The following is a 13,527-nucleotide window of genomic DNA, read 5'->3' as shown; positions in this document are numbered from 1 at the left end:
GTTTATATAGGCTCGTGTTGCAGCCTGGAGAAAATGTAAGGTACGTACTCACACACGTGATGTGCATGCCGCCCTCGCGTGGCTCGTCAAAGAGCCTGCAGACAAAATAAGGATTCTCCCCTCATATATCCTTTGCATTGTTAAGACCACGCTTGTTTTTGGAACTCATATATGGCTAAAAAATATGGAGCATTACAATCCAAGTTCAATATAATTAATATTGCACAACAAACAATGAAACAAAGATGGTCGAGGGCAAGATCAAACAAGTGGGTGTAGTAATCTACTGGTGTTAAGTAACAGGGAAATACACCTCGTCAAATAAGAGTTCATCCAAGTGGTATCTAATCTTTATCCGTCATGTACAATCATCAGCATCTTTCGTAGTCGGCTATGTGGCATCGATCACGCGCTCAGCGTACATATAAGGGTATGAGTGATAGCCCGCTTGATTTTCTCATTGTGGGCATGTAGAGATAATGTGCCTTTTAGTTTTACTAGTAAAAGCTTCTACCTAGCCCAGCACTTTTTATCCTGGCGTTTATTCACAGTGTGTGTGGTTGTGCAGGTTAGGCACTCCACTATTGCAATGCTTTTTGCAAACTTTTGAAGTTTTGAACTTTTGGGATTTCAAGCTTTCAGAAAATTCATACTTTTCAAATATCAACCTTTTGAAATTTCCAAAAAAAATCCAAATTTCTAAAATGTTTTGAAGTTTCCAAAATTTTGAACTTTTGGTTGTTTCAACCTTTCAAGAGATTACAACCTTTCGCGACGACTTCAATTTTGTTTCTCAAATTTACCGAAAATAAAAAGACTTCGGTTAAAATAATATACCTATAAAAATTGAATTTTCAAGGCTATGCACATCGTCCTAAGAAGCGTGTCTAGTGTGATGATGATTTCTAGGATAGAAATCGATATAAAAGCTCCTAGAAAAAATCGTAGAAATCAGCATCACTCTAGACAAACTTACACTGAGTGCCACTTTCAGAAAAGTATATTTCCAAGACACATAGTGCATTTTTTTTAACACCAGGATAATCACGGGCCACTGTACCTCTTGATGGCTTGATGCGCATCCCGCGCGTAGCTCGGAGAATTTTTCCACAGACAAAATACCAAAACATGAAAGAGGATGTGGAAGCCCGGTTTGCATTGGTCAGTGCAGGAGACTAGCGAGCTGAGATCGGAAAATACACAGGAGCTACTGGGTGCTCCACACCCCTATACGAATATTAAACGTAAAAAATACCAAAAATTTCGAAAAAAATCTGAAATTTGGTGATATCAAACCTGGGTTACAATCTACTCCCGTGTGAAATTTCGTGAAAAAATACCAGGAAACGTATCCGTGGCGAAGGAAATACTCTCCGAACAAAAATCCATCCAAACAGTTTTTTATATACATAGAATTATTTTGTCTTTTTTGCCACGAATACGTTTCCTGATATTTTTTTACGAAATTTCACACTGGAGTAGATCGGGAACCCAAGCTTTATATCCCAAATTATTGGAATTTATTTTCAAATTTCTCAGTCTTTTTTTGAATTTTATGTTCGTATAGAGGTGTGGAGCACCCGGATGCTACAAATCCGCTTCCGCTGAGATCTCACTTTACATTGACATTCATCCTTATTTGTACTACATATGTATGCTTCACACACCATGCACGTATGCAAGTACTTTATTACTAGTATTTTAGATTGATCTTTTTCACTCTATCTCTCAGATAGACTTGCACCGACCGATACGTACTACGATGTTTCATGGGACAGCCCACCTGATGGGCGCGACGCCAGCATTGGTGTCGAGCCCTAGGGCATTCCACACGGCGGCAGACGTCCCCAACTCATCCTCGGCGCAGTCATCGCACACGTCCACGACCATGGCCAATGTGTTACGCCCAGTTTGTATGCTGGAGATGCCTATTAAGCTGTGACACCGGCCCCCGCCCGCGTACAGCTCTGTAGGCAGCGTTGTCAGCAAATCCCCGTCGCTGTGGTATATGCCGTCGCATGCTGCCGGCCCGCCGCCCTCCTCTCCTTCTTCGTACCCGTCCACCGTCATCGTTCCTGTATGTATGCTGGCGAGAGAATTCCCTAGATCAGCATGGTGCCGGGCGACAGCACATGATACGACCTGCAGGAACACAAGAACGCCAAAGATTGCCACGACCTTGGCGGTGTTTACCATGGTAATTATCAAGGAGTTCCTGCTTGTGTTTCTATGCTAGCTTACCTTGCTGCCCTGTGTGCTCTCTCGATGGCGTTGGTTCATTTTGGGAGTTCATATGGGTCCTGCTGCAGCTTGGAGACAAAACAGCCGAGCTAATGGATCTGGTCACTCGTGGCATAGGGACTGGCTACTGATTTTCACTCCATGCGAGGAGGACAAGTTCAAATTCATTGTTTCACCCTCCGAGGTGGGACCTGCCCACAGAGAAGACAGAAGACATGCTTCTAATGATGCCCGCTCTCTCAATGACCATCAGGTTCAGCACTAAAAAAAGGACATGGCTGTAGGTTGCGTTTAAAAAATGTCCTGATAAAGAGTGTTTTTATATTCTCACAACATCAAATCAAGACGGTACAAGCATAAAGTGTTTACATCTGCTCTCTACACATCTAAGGAGCAACATAGTCAAGAAAAGAAGGTGTAATATAGTTAATAAATGGATAAAAAGAAGGCTTATGGACGAGGGCTGGTCTCCTGAACACCACCATCTGTGGTAAGTAAAAACTTCCTTGACTTCTTGTTCCAACCACAACATGCCATATCCTTGACTGCTTGTTGCAACCACTCACATGCCAGTGTAAGCGATTTGTTTTGGGAGCACTAGACACTAGTAAAGGACTAGCGTGTAGTGTGTGGCGACACGCTGCTCTTCACTGACATATGGTATATATAATTATACTTGGCCCAAACACGTTCTTGCTTATTTTTGCCTTTTACATTATGATCAATAATTTTGTGATCAAGTAGGCATTCAACGTGTTGAAAAAGATGAAAATTGTGAAACATGTCAGAATTATTTTGAAGCATAAAGATCAAGTTGAACTCACTAAAATCATCTCTAAAGCTTACAGAAACGGGTCAAAGACCGAAAACATCATAAAACACAAGCTCCAACGAAGATTTCTACTCAGTAGTTGATCTATAGTACGGAAGTTGATGGCTCTTGGCCATCTGACATGCATCACGAACTAAAAGATGATCTTTCTTATTTGATATTGGAATACTAATAAAGTGTTTAATAATTTTCTGGACCACCGGAAATGAGGGATGCCCTAAGCGTTTATGCCACTGAGAAGAAGATGTGACCATGCCCTAAGCACTTGACGCTTTGAAGAATTGTTCTTCGAGTGGCATGATCCTTAACAAAAAAGAGTTCAGAGTAATATTCAAGGAAAGATGAAGGATATTCGTGAGAAGCTTGTAGGTGGAAAGTATGCTTTTTATCGGCTTGAGGAGCATGAAGGATATTGTTTAATTCTAAAGATCCACAAGGAGTACGAAGAACGGTATGACCAACATGATGAATTTCCATACCTTGACAACCAATGTTGTGGATTTTCTCCGTGCTGGTGTAGCGATTCTGGACGCCGAGTTTCTCCAACTCTCCAGTCACGTGGTCGATCGCGTCGGCATTGAGATACAAATTGGTATAAACTCCATATGAGTGAGTAGCGTTGCAAATCGATCGTCGCCGCCGCCACCACCTCCTCCTCCTCCTGGATGCCAAACATTTTTGTTGGTGAAGTTGCCATCAAAGCGCTTCTTGCAGTGCCACATGCCATGCCCCTCGAACTTGCATATCTGGCACTTCTCTCCGTCAGCAACTATTTGGCGTGGCACACCACCACCGCCGTCACCAGAATTGTTTGCGAATCGGGCACCGACGTTGTTGTTGTTGTTGTTGTTGTTGCCGCAAGACCCTAGTGGAAAGACGGGTGGCCACGGCATTCGTTGGTGGCGTGCCATTTTGCATGAATGCCACCACTATTTGAAAATAGTGGTGGCGTTGGCATTTTTGGTACGACATCACTAACACCATAGTGATAGCGTTGGAAAATAGTTGAACGCCACTTGTAGGTGGGACCCACAGTTGGTACAAGTCATAATATAGTGGTGACATGGCATAACATGGAACACCAACACTATTACGTTTAGTTCTGGCATGCCATATTTGTCATGTCAGCACTATATCACGTAGGTTCTATTTTTTGGAATTACCTTTATTTGTTTTTATTTATTCCTAATTGATTAAAATGTGTGACCATTTTTTATATTATATTGTACTTTATTTTTATTAATTATAGAAAATTTAAATTCGAAATGGTGACTATTTTTATATTATATTGTAGTCACTTTTATGAAAGTAACAATATTTGAATTGGAAATGCTGACATTTTTTTAAATATATTTAGTCCTTTAATTGTTTTTATTAAAGTAAAATATTATTTTTAATAATTACTGTTCTACTATATTTTATTAAATGCTGGCATTTTTCGTGCTATATTTTGAGTCTTTAATTTATTTTTAGTAAAGTAGAAATATTGTATTACTTTTATTAATGTAAACATTTATTTGTTTTTGTTTACAATTTTTTTTGCGTATTGGGCCAAGCCCAAAAATGCGTTGGAGGCAATGGGTGAAAACCAAGGTGGCAACGACCCCCTTGCTTCCTCTCTCTCTGCTCGCGCTTTCTCAATGCCTCTCTCGATCCCATTTCTGTCGCTGCTCTTCGCCGGCCGATTCTAGCAGCCATTTCTGGCAGGCTCCAGTGCCTAGCTAGGTATTATCTACAGCTCCCTCTCTTGCTGCCCTATCTCTTGACCCATTTGATTTGATTTGATTTGATTTGCATTGCTAGGCTTTTGGCGATGGCGATGGAAACAACGGGCTGCTAGGGTTTTGGTTTGGCACGACATCAACTACATATCATTGGTGAGTTCATCCGCTTCCACCTTCTTTCTCTTTTGTACAAAATCATCGGCAAGTTCATCCCCTCCCGGTTTGCTTTGCATTGCTAGGGTTTCCGTTTGCCTGTGAAGTGAGTAGGCAAAATTAATTTGACTGAGTAGGCAAAATTAGGAGTTTGAATAGATGGACAATAATCACGCCCGTTTGGTCCTCCCGGGGGCTACCCGGGCAAAGACCTAGCCGCCAGGGAAACCCCTCCTCTCCAAACCTCCCTCCCCTCACCGCCTCCGGCAGGCGCTACTGGGCAAAGCCCGTGCGGCATCGGCGGCGGCGGGATCCTTCCTTTTTCCCCTCTCTCGAGATTTGGGCAGCGCGGGGTGCTTAGCCGAGGTGAGGTGAGGGGGGCGGCGCAGCGAGCGGGTGCGACCGGCGTTTCGCGGAGGCACATATCTAGGCACGGCAGGCGCACGCTGGGGCGCGCGGCTAGGCGCGGCAGGATGCTAGAGAGAGCACGGTGTGGTCGCGGTAGGCAGATCTGGGGTAGTGCTTGCGCGTGGTGCGCTGGGATTCAGCCGCTATCTTCCTCATGCACGTGTGCTCCTCCAGCCACCCCACTGCTTCAATCGTCACCGCCGCCAACGCCCCACTGCTTCAATGACGGCTTCTCATAGTCGGCCGCAGCAGCAAGTCCCGATGACCACAGACCGCGGCCATAATCAAGCGGCTAGGCCAGGTCACAGCCGGTGTTGTTTGTGCTCCGTCTACAGCATCTCCTTGACGAACGCCAAGCCCCATGCGTCATACACACAACTCAAACAAGCGTGCACACAGGTTCGCCGTTGCTCAGTTGATGAAGCAGCGTATTACTGCATCGTAGCAGACTATCCTCTACCTCTTGGGTTCTTGGCGTAGAATACAGCCTGCCGAGGCACATCCGTCAGCATACAATAGTGAGGTGGGCCTCATTGTCCCCTTATGACGATCATCATGTAATAACTATGTCTAGAAATTATTATCTTCTGCAGCTGTACGGCGCCATGGCTAGTTGATTTTTTTTTTTGCGGTTACAAAATAATGGTCCCATAAGGCGACACATGTAGAACTATGTGCATGTTACGGTCCACATATCTAGGCCAACTAAGTTTGGATGGAGCTCTCCCGACTGGTGTCCCGTTTGCTAGTCATATTACTTCATTCATTCATGTCGAGTATGGCAAAATGACATTGATCTTAGCTAGTGCGCAATATTGATTTTTTTTAAATAAGGCAAAAGACTTGCCATTTTCATTGATTAAGAAGAAGGTTTAGACATAAGCCGCGAGGCGGCAAAAATAAAGAGGTCTACTCTCGCGACATAATAGTACTAAGCTGTTTGGCTCCCGCCAAGGACCAGAGATGGGCCTCCTCTTTGACTTTTGCGATAACAATGGAGGTCGGGGCAGAGACATTTTGAAAAATTCTTGCGTTGCGCTCTTTCCAAATTTCCCACGAGATAAGCATCATCAAGGAGGCGATGGCCTTCCTGCAGCCACCTCCACCATTAACCGCCTTGATCCACCAATCTCTAACTGAGTCTTCATGATGCCAAATCATTGGTGAGGAGTCAAGGATGCCAAGCCAAGTGCAAATTTCGGTACAAATCAGGACAATGAACCTATATTGGAATAGGAGGTGAGCAGCAGATTCTTGAACTTGCTTGGAGAGAGGGCACAAATTGCAACTTGGCCAGCCCCGCCACAGTAAACGATCAGCTGTCCAAACACGATTTTGGAAGATCAACCAAGCAAAAAATTTGCACTTCGGTGGAGCCCACATCTTCCAGATTGTAACATTCATTGGACAACAGAAGAGACCGGCAAATTGCGTCATGTAAGCCGAGGAGGCGGAGTACTCGCTACTGATTGTGAACTTCCAAGTTATGGTGTCTTGGCTTCCCTGGTTAAGGGTTACATCAGCAAGCATCCCCCACAGGGTTGCAAATTCCTGAATATGGGCCAAGGTTAGCCCCTGCTGAGTGTCAATATGGCGGATCCAAAGGTTATTGTTAAGAGCTTTCCTGACCAGGCACGTTTTCTTTTTTGACAACTCAAAAATCTTTGGTGCAATGTCTTTAGGCCGGAGGCCGTCCAGCCATGGAGATACCCAAAACTTAGCTTTGTTTCCATCTTCGATGCACACCCGTGTGGCAGCGGCGAAGAGATCTTTGTCGTTGCTAATACAACGCGTTCCTGAGCCAGACCAAGTCTTAGGTGGATCATCCCATTTGTGCTAGAGCCAACGCAAGCGTAGCGCAATCGCAAACTTCTGAGGTTGGCACTCCTAGTCCACCATAAATCTTGGGCATGCAGACAAGGTCCCAATTAAACTTGCACTTTCCGCCGGTCACATTATCACAACCTGCCCAAAGGTAGGCACGCCGGAGGCTATCGATCTTCATCACTTCAATCAGAAGGTCAAGAGGCGTTAGGTGGATTTTTATTCTTTGAAGTTGTAGGAATACTGCCTTCATTATTTATGCTTTAAAGGAAAATAAAAGTAGCGAATTTGGGAGAATAATTACAAAGGGGAGAAATACATATAAAGCAAACTCACAAAAGGAAGCACATTATTATTGCAAACTGAGATCGTTTCAAACAGACTAATAGTACCATTACGAACTTCACACCGATTGACACTTGGTACGTAAAATAGATTATACGCACACAACATGCATGTACGCATGCACATTATTGAAGTTAAAACCAGATGACTCAGATTTACCAGATTACGTCCGACCAGGTGACGGATACCTCGCCGACGCTGGTATCGAGCCCAAGTGCCTCCCACACAGCCACGGACGTGCTGATCTCATCGGTGCGGCAGCCGTTATCAGTACCGCACTCATCCACGACCCTAGCCTCATGGGATCGCCCGTTCGAGCTATTGACGCTGATCAGCTTCCCGCACCGGGCGCCATTCTCATACCACGCCGTGGTCAGCGCCACCAGGAAGAGGTTGTCGCTGTGATACTGGCCGTCGCACGCCGCCGGCCCGCCCTCTTCTCCTTGCTGGAAGCCGTTCAATGACATCGCCGCCGGCTGGTCCATGGCCCACCCAGCCGCGCCGGACACCTGCAGGAACACAAGGATGCCAAGGATTACCACCGCCATGCTAGTGCTCGCCATGGTGATTCAGCGATAAAAGCTCCTGCTTGCGTTTATAAGCTAGCTTAGCTTGCCGTTGCCCTCCCTGTGTGCTTTGCTTTCTCTCAAGGCTGTTGGTTGAAGGGCTTTATGTAGGCTCGCGTTGCAGCCTGGGACAAAGCTATGTACGTAATCACACACGTGATGTGCATGCCGCCCTCGTGTGGCTCATCACAGAGCCTGCAGACAAAACAAGGATTCTTCCCTCGTAGTATATCTAATGATTCTTCCCTCGCAGTAGTATATCTTCTCATTGTTAAGACCACGCATGTTTTTGGATCTCATATGCCCAAAAAACGATGGAGTACTGCAATCCAAGTTCAAGCTAATTAATATTTCACTACAAATTAAGATGATCGAGGGCAAGACCGAGACTAGTGCGTGTAGTAATTTAGGTATTAATTAACAAGAAATACACCTGGTCAGGGAGTGCTAGGCATTAGATTAGTCACAGTGAGAAGTAACTTAGAGTAGTAACATGCGTATGTTACTACTCTATGTTACTACCTCCACGGTGGGTAGTAACCTATGTGTTGTGTCATGCATCACTTCATTTATCAGATTATAGACTCATCTTTTCTTAATATGTGTGATGTTACACTAGTAGAAAACAGGGCTTTGGTTCAGGCCGGGTCAGCCCATTAGTCCCGGTTCAGTCCAGAACCGGGACCAATGTGGGCATTGGTCCCGGTTCATGAGCCCAGGGGGCCGGCCGGGCCACGTGGGCCATTGGTCCCGGTTCATCTGGACCTTTTGGTCCCGGTTGGTGGGATGAACCAGGACCAATGGGCCTCGCTCCTAGCCCACCACCATTGGTCCCGGTTGGTGGCTTGAACCGGGACCAAAGGCTCCCCTTTACTCCCGGCTCATATCACCAACCGGGACCAATGAGGTGCCTATATATACCCTTCGCTCGCGAGCAGAGCACCCCAGTGCTCTGTTTTTCTCTGGCCGAGGGGGAGAGGGCTTGGTGGTGCTCTAGCTCACCTCCTATGCACATAAGGTGTTCGATGGAATGCCCGAGCCACACTACTTAAGCTTTCTCCTCTCCAAGCTCGACCTCCAAGCTCCATTTTCCATAATATTTGTCTAGGTTTAGCGGTCCGTCACGCCCCGTCCCCATCTTCACCGCCGTCGATCACCCGCACCAAGCTCATCGCCGGCACCACCGTGGTGAGCCTCTTGTTCTTATCTTCTTTCTGAAAGGAAAAATATTCTTACTTGTATGTTTACATAGATACTTGTATTATTTTCTTACTTTTATTATTGCATCTTATATAGTGTGATGGTTTTGGTATCCGCCCCCGTCGGCCCTCGTCCTATCTATGATTCTTATGTGGTATATATATTATCTTTATAACTATTGGTTCATTTATTGTTTATGAAAATTATGCCGACCAACCTGACATAGATTTTATTTATGTAGGATGTATGTGAATCGGAAATGCCAACCGACCCTATTGTCGAGAGGTTAAATTTAGTTGAAGAAGAAAACAATTTGTTGAAGGAAAAAATAAAAAAATTGAGGAGGAGAAGATGATATTGGAGTTGCATGTTGCGGATGTCGTCGATGATCACAAGATCAAGATGGATGCAATGCGCTTGAAGATTAGAAAGATTAGAAAATATGCCATTCATACCGAGGCTTGGTATCATTATGACGTTGGATCAATTGTTACCTTGGTTGCGATTATGATCGCATTTGTTTTTGCATTGAAATGTTTTACATAGTTTCAATGCATGGTTTAATTAAGGAGAGCTATATGTTGTTAGATGAGAACTATGTATGCACTTTGGTTTTAATGTGATGATGAACTTCTATTAATTTGGACACTTAATTATATATAATGCACGCAAATGAATCGGCAATGGATGTACGGTGACAGACACACCTGCGAGTACATTAAGGGCGTGCATGAGTTTCTCGACGCGGCTGAGGCAAACAAGTAGAATGGTTTTATGTGTTGTCCATGCACTGAATGTGGGAATACGAGGTCTTACTCTAACCGGAAAATCCTTCACTCCCACCTGCTTTACAAGGGTTTCATGCCACACTATAATGTTTGGACGAGGCACGGAGAAATAGGGGTTATGATGGAAGACAGCGAAGAAGAAGAGTACGATGACAACTATGTGCCCCCTGAATACGGTGATGCTGCAACGGGGGGAGCTGGTGAAGATCAAGAGGAACCAGACGATGTGCCCAATGATGCTGCAACGGGTGAAGCTGCTGAAGATCAAGAGGAACCAGACGATGTGCCCGATGATGATGATCTCTGCCGGGTCATTGTCGATGCAAGGATGCAATGCGAAAGTCAAAAGGAGAAGCTGAAGTTCGATCGCATGTTAGAGGATCACAAAAAATGGTTATACCCCAATTGCGAAGATGGCAACACAAAGCTCGGTACCATACTGGAATTGTTGCAGTGGAAGGCAGAGAATGCTGTGGCTGACAAAGGATTTGAGAAGCTACTGATAATATTGAAGAAGAAGCTTCCAAAGGATAACGAATTGCCCGACAGTACATACGCAGCAAAGAAGGTCGTATGCCCTCTAGGATTGGAGGTGGAGAAGATACATGCATGCCCTAATGACTGCATCCTCTACCGCGGTGCATACAAGGATCCGAACGCATGCCCACTATGTGGTGCATTGCGGTATAAGATCAGACGAGATGACCCTGGTGATGTTGACGGCGAGCCCCCCAGGAAGAGGGTTCCTGCGAAGGTGATGTGGTATGCTCCTATAATACCACGGTTGAAACGTCTGTTCAGAAACGAAGAGCATGCCAAGTTGATGCGATGGCACAGTGAGAACCGAAAGAAAGATGGGAAGTTGAGAGCACCCGCTGACGGGTCGCGGTGGAGAAAAATCGAGAGAAAGTACTGGGATGAGTTTGCAAAGGACCCAAGGAATGTATCGTTTGCTTTAAGCGCGGATGGCATTAATCCTTTCGAGGAGCAGAGCAGCAATCACATCACCGGGCCCATGACTCTATGTATGTATAACCTTCCTCCTTGGATGTGCATGAAGCGGAAGTTCATTATGATGTCAGTTCTCATCCAAGGCCCTAATCAACCCGGCAACAAAATTGATGTGTACCTAAGGCCATTAGTTGAAGAACTTTTACAGCCGTGGAATGGAAACGGTGTACGTACGTGGGATGAGCACAGACAGGAGGAATTTAACCTTAAGGCGTTGCTGTTCGTGACCATCAACGATTGGCCCGCTCTCAGTAACCTTTCAGGACAGACAAATAAAGGATACCACGCATGCACGCACTGTTTAGATGACACTAAAAGTATATACCTGGACAAATGCAGGAAGAATGTGTACCCGGGCCATCGTCGATTTCTTCGGACCAACCATCAATGTCGAAAGAAAGGCAAGCATTTCAAAGGCGAGGCAGATCACCGGAAGAAGCCCGCCATGCATACCGATGATCACGTACTTGCTATGGTCAATGATTTACACTACGTAATCTTTGGAAAGGGTCCCGGTGGACTAGTTTTTCGGAATGACGCTAAGGGACATGCACCCATGTGGAAGAAGAAATCTATATTTTGGGACCTACCCTACTGGAAAGACCTAAAGGTCCGCTCTTCAATCGACGTGATGCACGTGATGAAGAACCTTTGCATGAACCTGCTAGGCTTCTTGGGCGTGTATGGGAAGACAAAAGATACACCTGAGGTACGGGAGGACTTGCAACGTTTGCACAAAAAAGACGGCATACCTCCAAAGCAGTATAAAGGTCCTGTCAGCTACGCTCTTAAGAAAGAAGAGAAAGAAATCTTCTTTGAATGCCTGCTCAATATGAAGGTCATGACTGGCTTCTCGTCGAATATAAAGGGAATAATAAATATGCCAGAGAAAAAGTTTCAGAACCTAAAGTCTCATGACTGCCACGTGATTATGACGCAACTGCTTCCGGTTGCATTGAGGGGGCTTCTACCGGAAAACGTCTGATTAGCCATTGTGAAGCTATGTGCATTCCTCAATGAAATCTCTCAGAAGGTGATCGATCCAGAAATCGCACCAAGGCTAAGGAGTGATGTGGCGCAATGTCTTGTCAGTTTCGAGCTGGTGTTCCCACCATCCTTCTTCAATATCATGACGCACGTCCTAGTTCATCTAGTCGACGAGATTGTTATCCTGGGGCCCGTATTTCTACACAATATGTTCCCCTTTAAGAGGTTCATGGGAGTCCTAAAGAAATATGTCCGTAACCGCGCTAGGCCAGAAGGAAGCATCTCCATGGGCCATCAAACAGAGGATGTTATCCGGTTTTGTGTTGACTTCATTCCTAGCCTTAAGAAGATAGGTCTCCCTAAATCACGGTATGAGGGGAGACTGACTGGAAAAGGCCCTTTGGAAGAGACTCAATAATATGCAGGGACGGATATTCTTAGTCTCAAGCACACTACACAGTTCTACAGAACTCTAGCTTGGTGACCCGGTATGTCGATGAACACAAGAACAGTCTGCGCTCCAAACACCCGGAGCAGTGCGACGACTGGATTACATGTGAACACATCAGGACTTTCAGCAGTTGGTTGGAAACACGTCTCAGAGGTGACAACACTGTTTGTGATGAGTTGTACTTGTTGTCCAGGGGACCATCTTTGACTGTATTGACTTACAAAGGATACGAGATAAATGGGAATACATTTTACACGATCGCCCAAGATCAAAAGAGCACCAACCAAAACAGCGGTGTCCGCTTTGATGCAGCAACCGAGAGTGGAAAGGACACATATTATGGTTACATAGTGGATACATGGGAACTTGACTACGGACCTGATTTTAAGGTCCCTTTGTTTAAGTGCAAATGGGTCAATCTGTCAGGCAGCGGGGTACAGATAGACCCACAGTACGGAATGACAACAGTGGATCTGAAAAATCTTGGGTACACTGACGAACCATTCGTCCTAGCCAATGATGTGGCACAGGTTATCTATGTGAAGGACATGTCTACCAAACCGAGAAAAAGAAAAGATAAGGAAGCGAATACATCATATGATGAGCCAAAACGCCACATAGTTCTTTCAGGAAAAAGGGACATCCTGGGAGTGGACGGCAAGACAGACATGTCTGAAGATTATGAAAAGTTTCATGAAATTCCTCCCTTCAATGTCAAGGCTGACCCAAGCATCCTGATAAAAAATGAAGATTATCCATGGTTATGGCGCAATAAGCAAATGACACAAGCGAAGAAAAAATGAAGACTTTCTCCTGCAACTATTATGATGATACCATGCCAACTTTGAAACACACGAACATGCTACCATTGTCCGTTTTGTACATGCACATGCTATGTGGGTGAAATTATGATACCATGCCAACTTTCAACTTTTTTCAGAATTCATTTGAAATGCTTTCATGTCTTATGGTTCGGCCCTCGTAATACCATGACCAT

At 45.1% G+C, this 13,527-nt stretch overlaps 2 pseudogenes; both read right to left on the bottom strand.

Moving 5' to 3' along the window:
* Window positions 1-1,767: 1,767 nt before the first annotated feature.
* Window positions 1,768-2,196, bottom strand: LOC147966683 (putative ripening-related protein 6 pseudogene; annotated as a pseudogene).
* Window positions 2,197-7,682: 5,486 nt separating this feature from the next.
* On the bottom strand, window positions 7,683-8,090 carry LOC125532437 (putative ripening-related protein 6 pseudogene; annotated as a pseudogene).
* Window positions 8,091-13,527: the final 5,437 nt, after the last annotated feature.

The sequence above is a fragment of the Triticum urartu genome, chromosome 6A (genome assembly GCF_056163025.1).
Source record: "Triticum urartu cultivar PI428250 chromosome 6A, HENAU_Tu73, whole genome shotgun sequence".
Lineage (NCBI taxonomy): Eukaryota > Viridiplantae > Streptophyta > Magnoliopsida > Poales > Poaceae > Triticum > Triticum urartu.
This window is presented reverse-complemented; position numbering and strand designations above follow the sequence as displayed.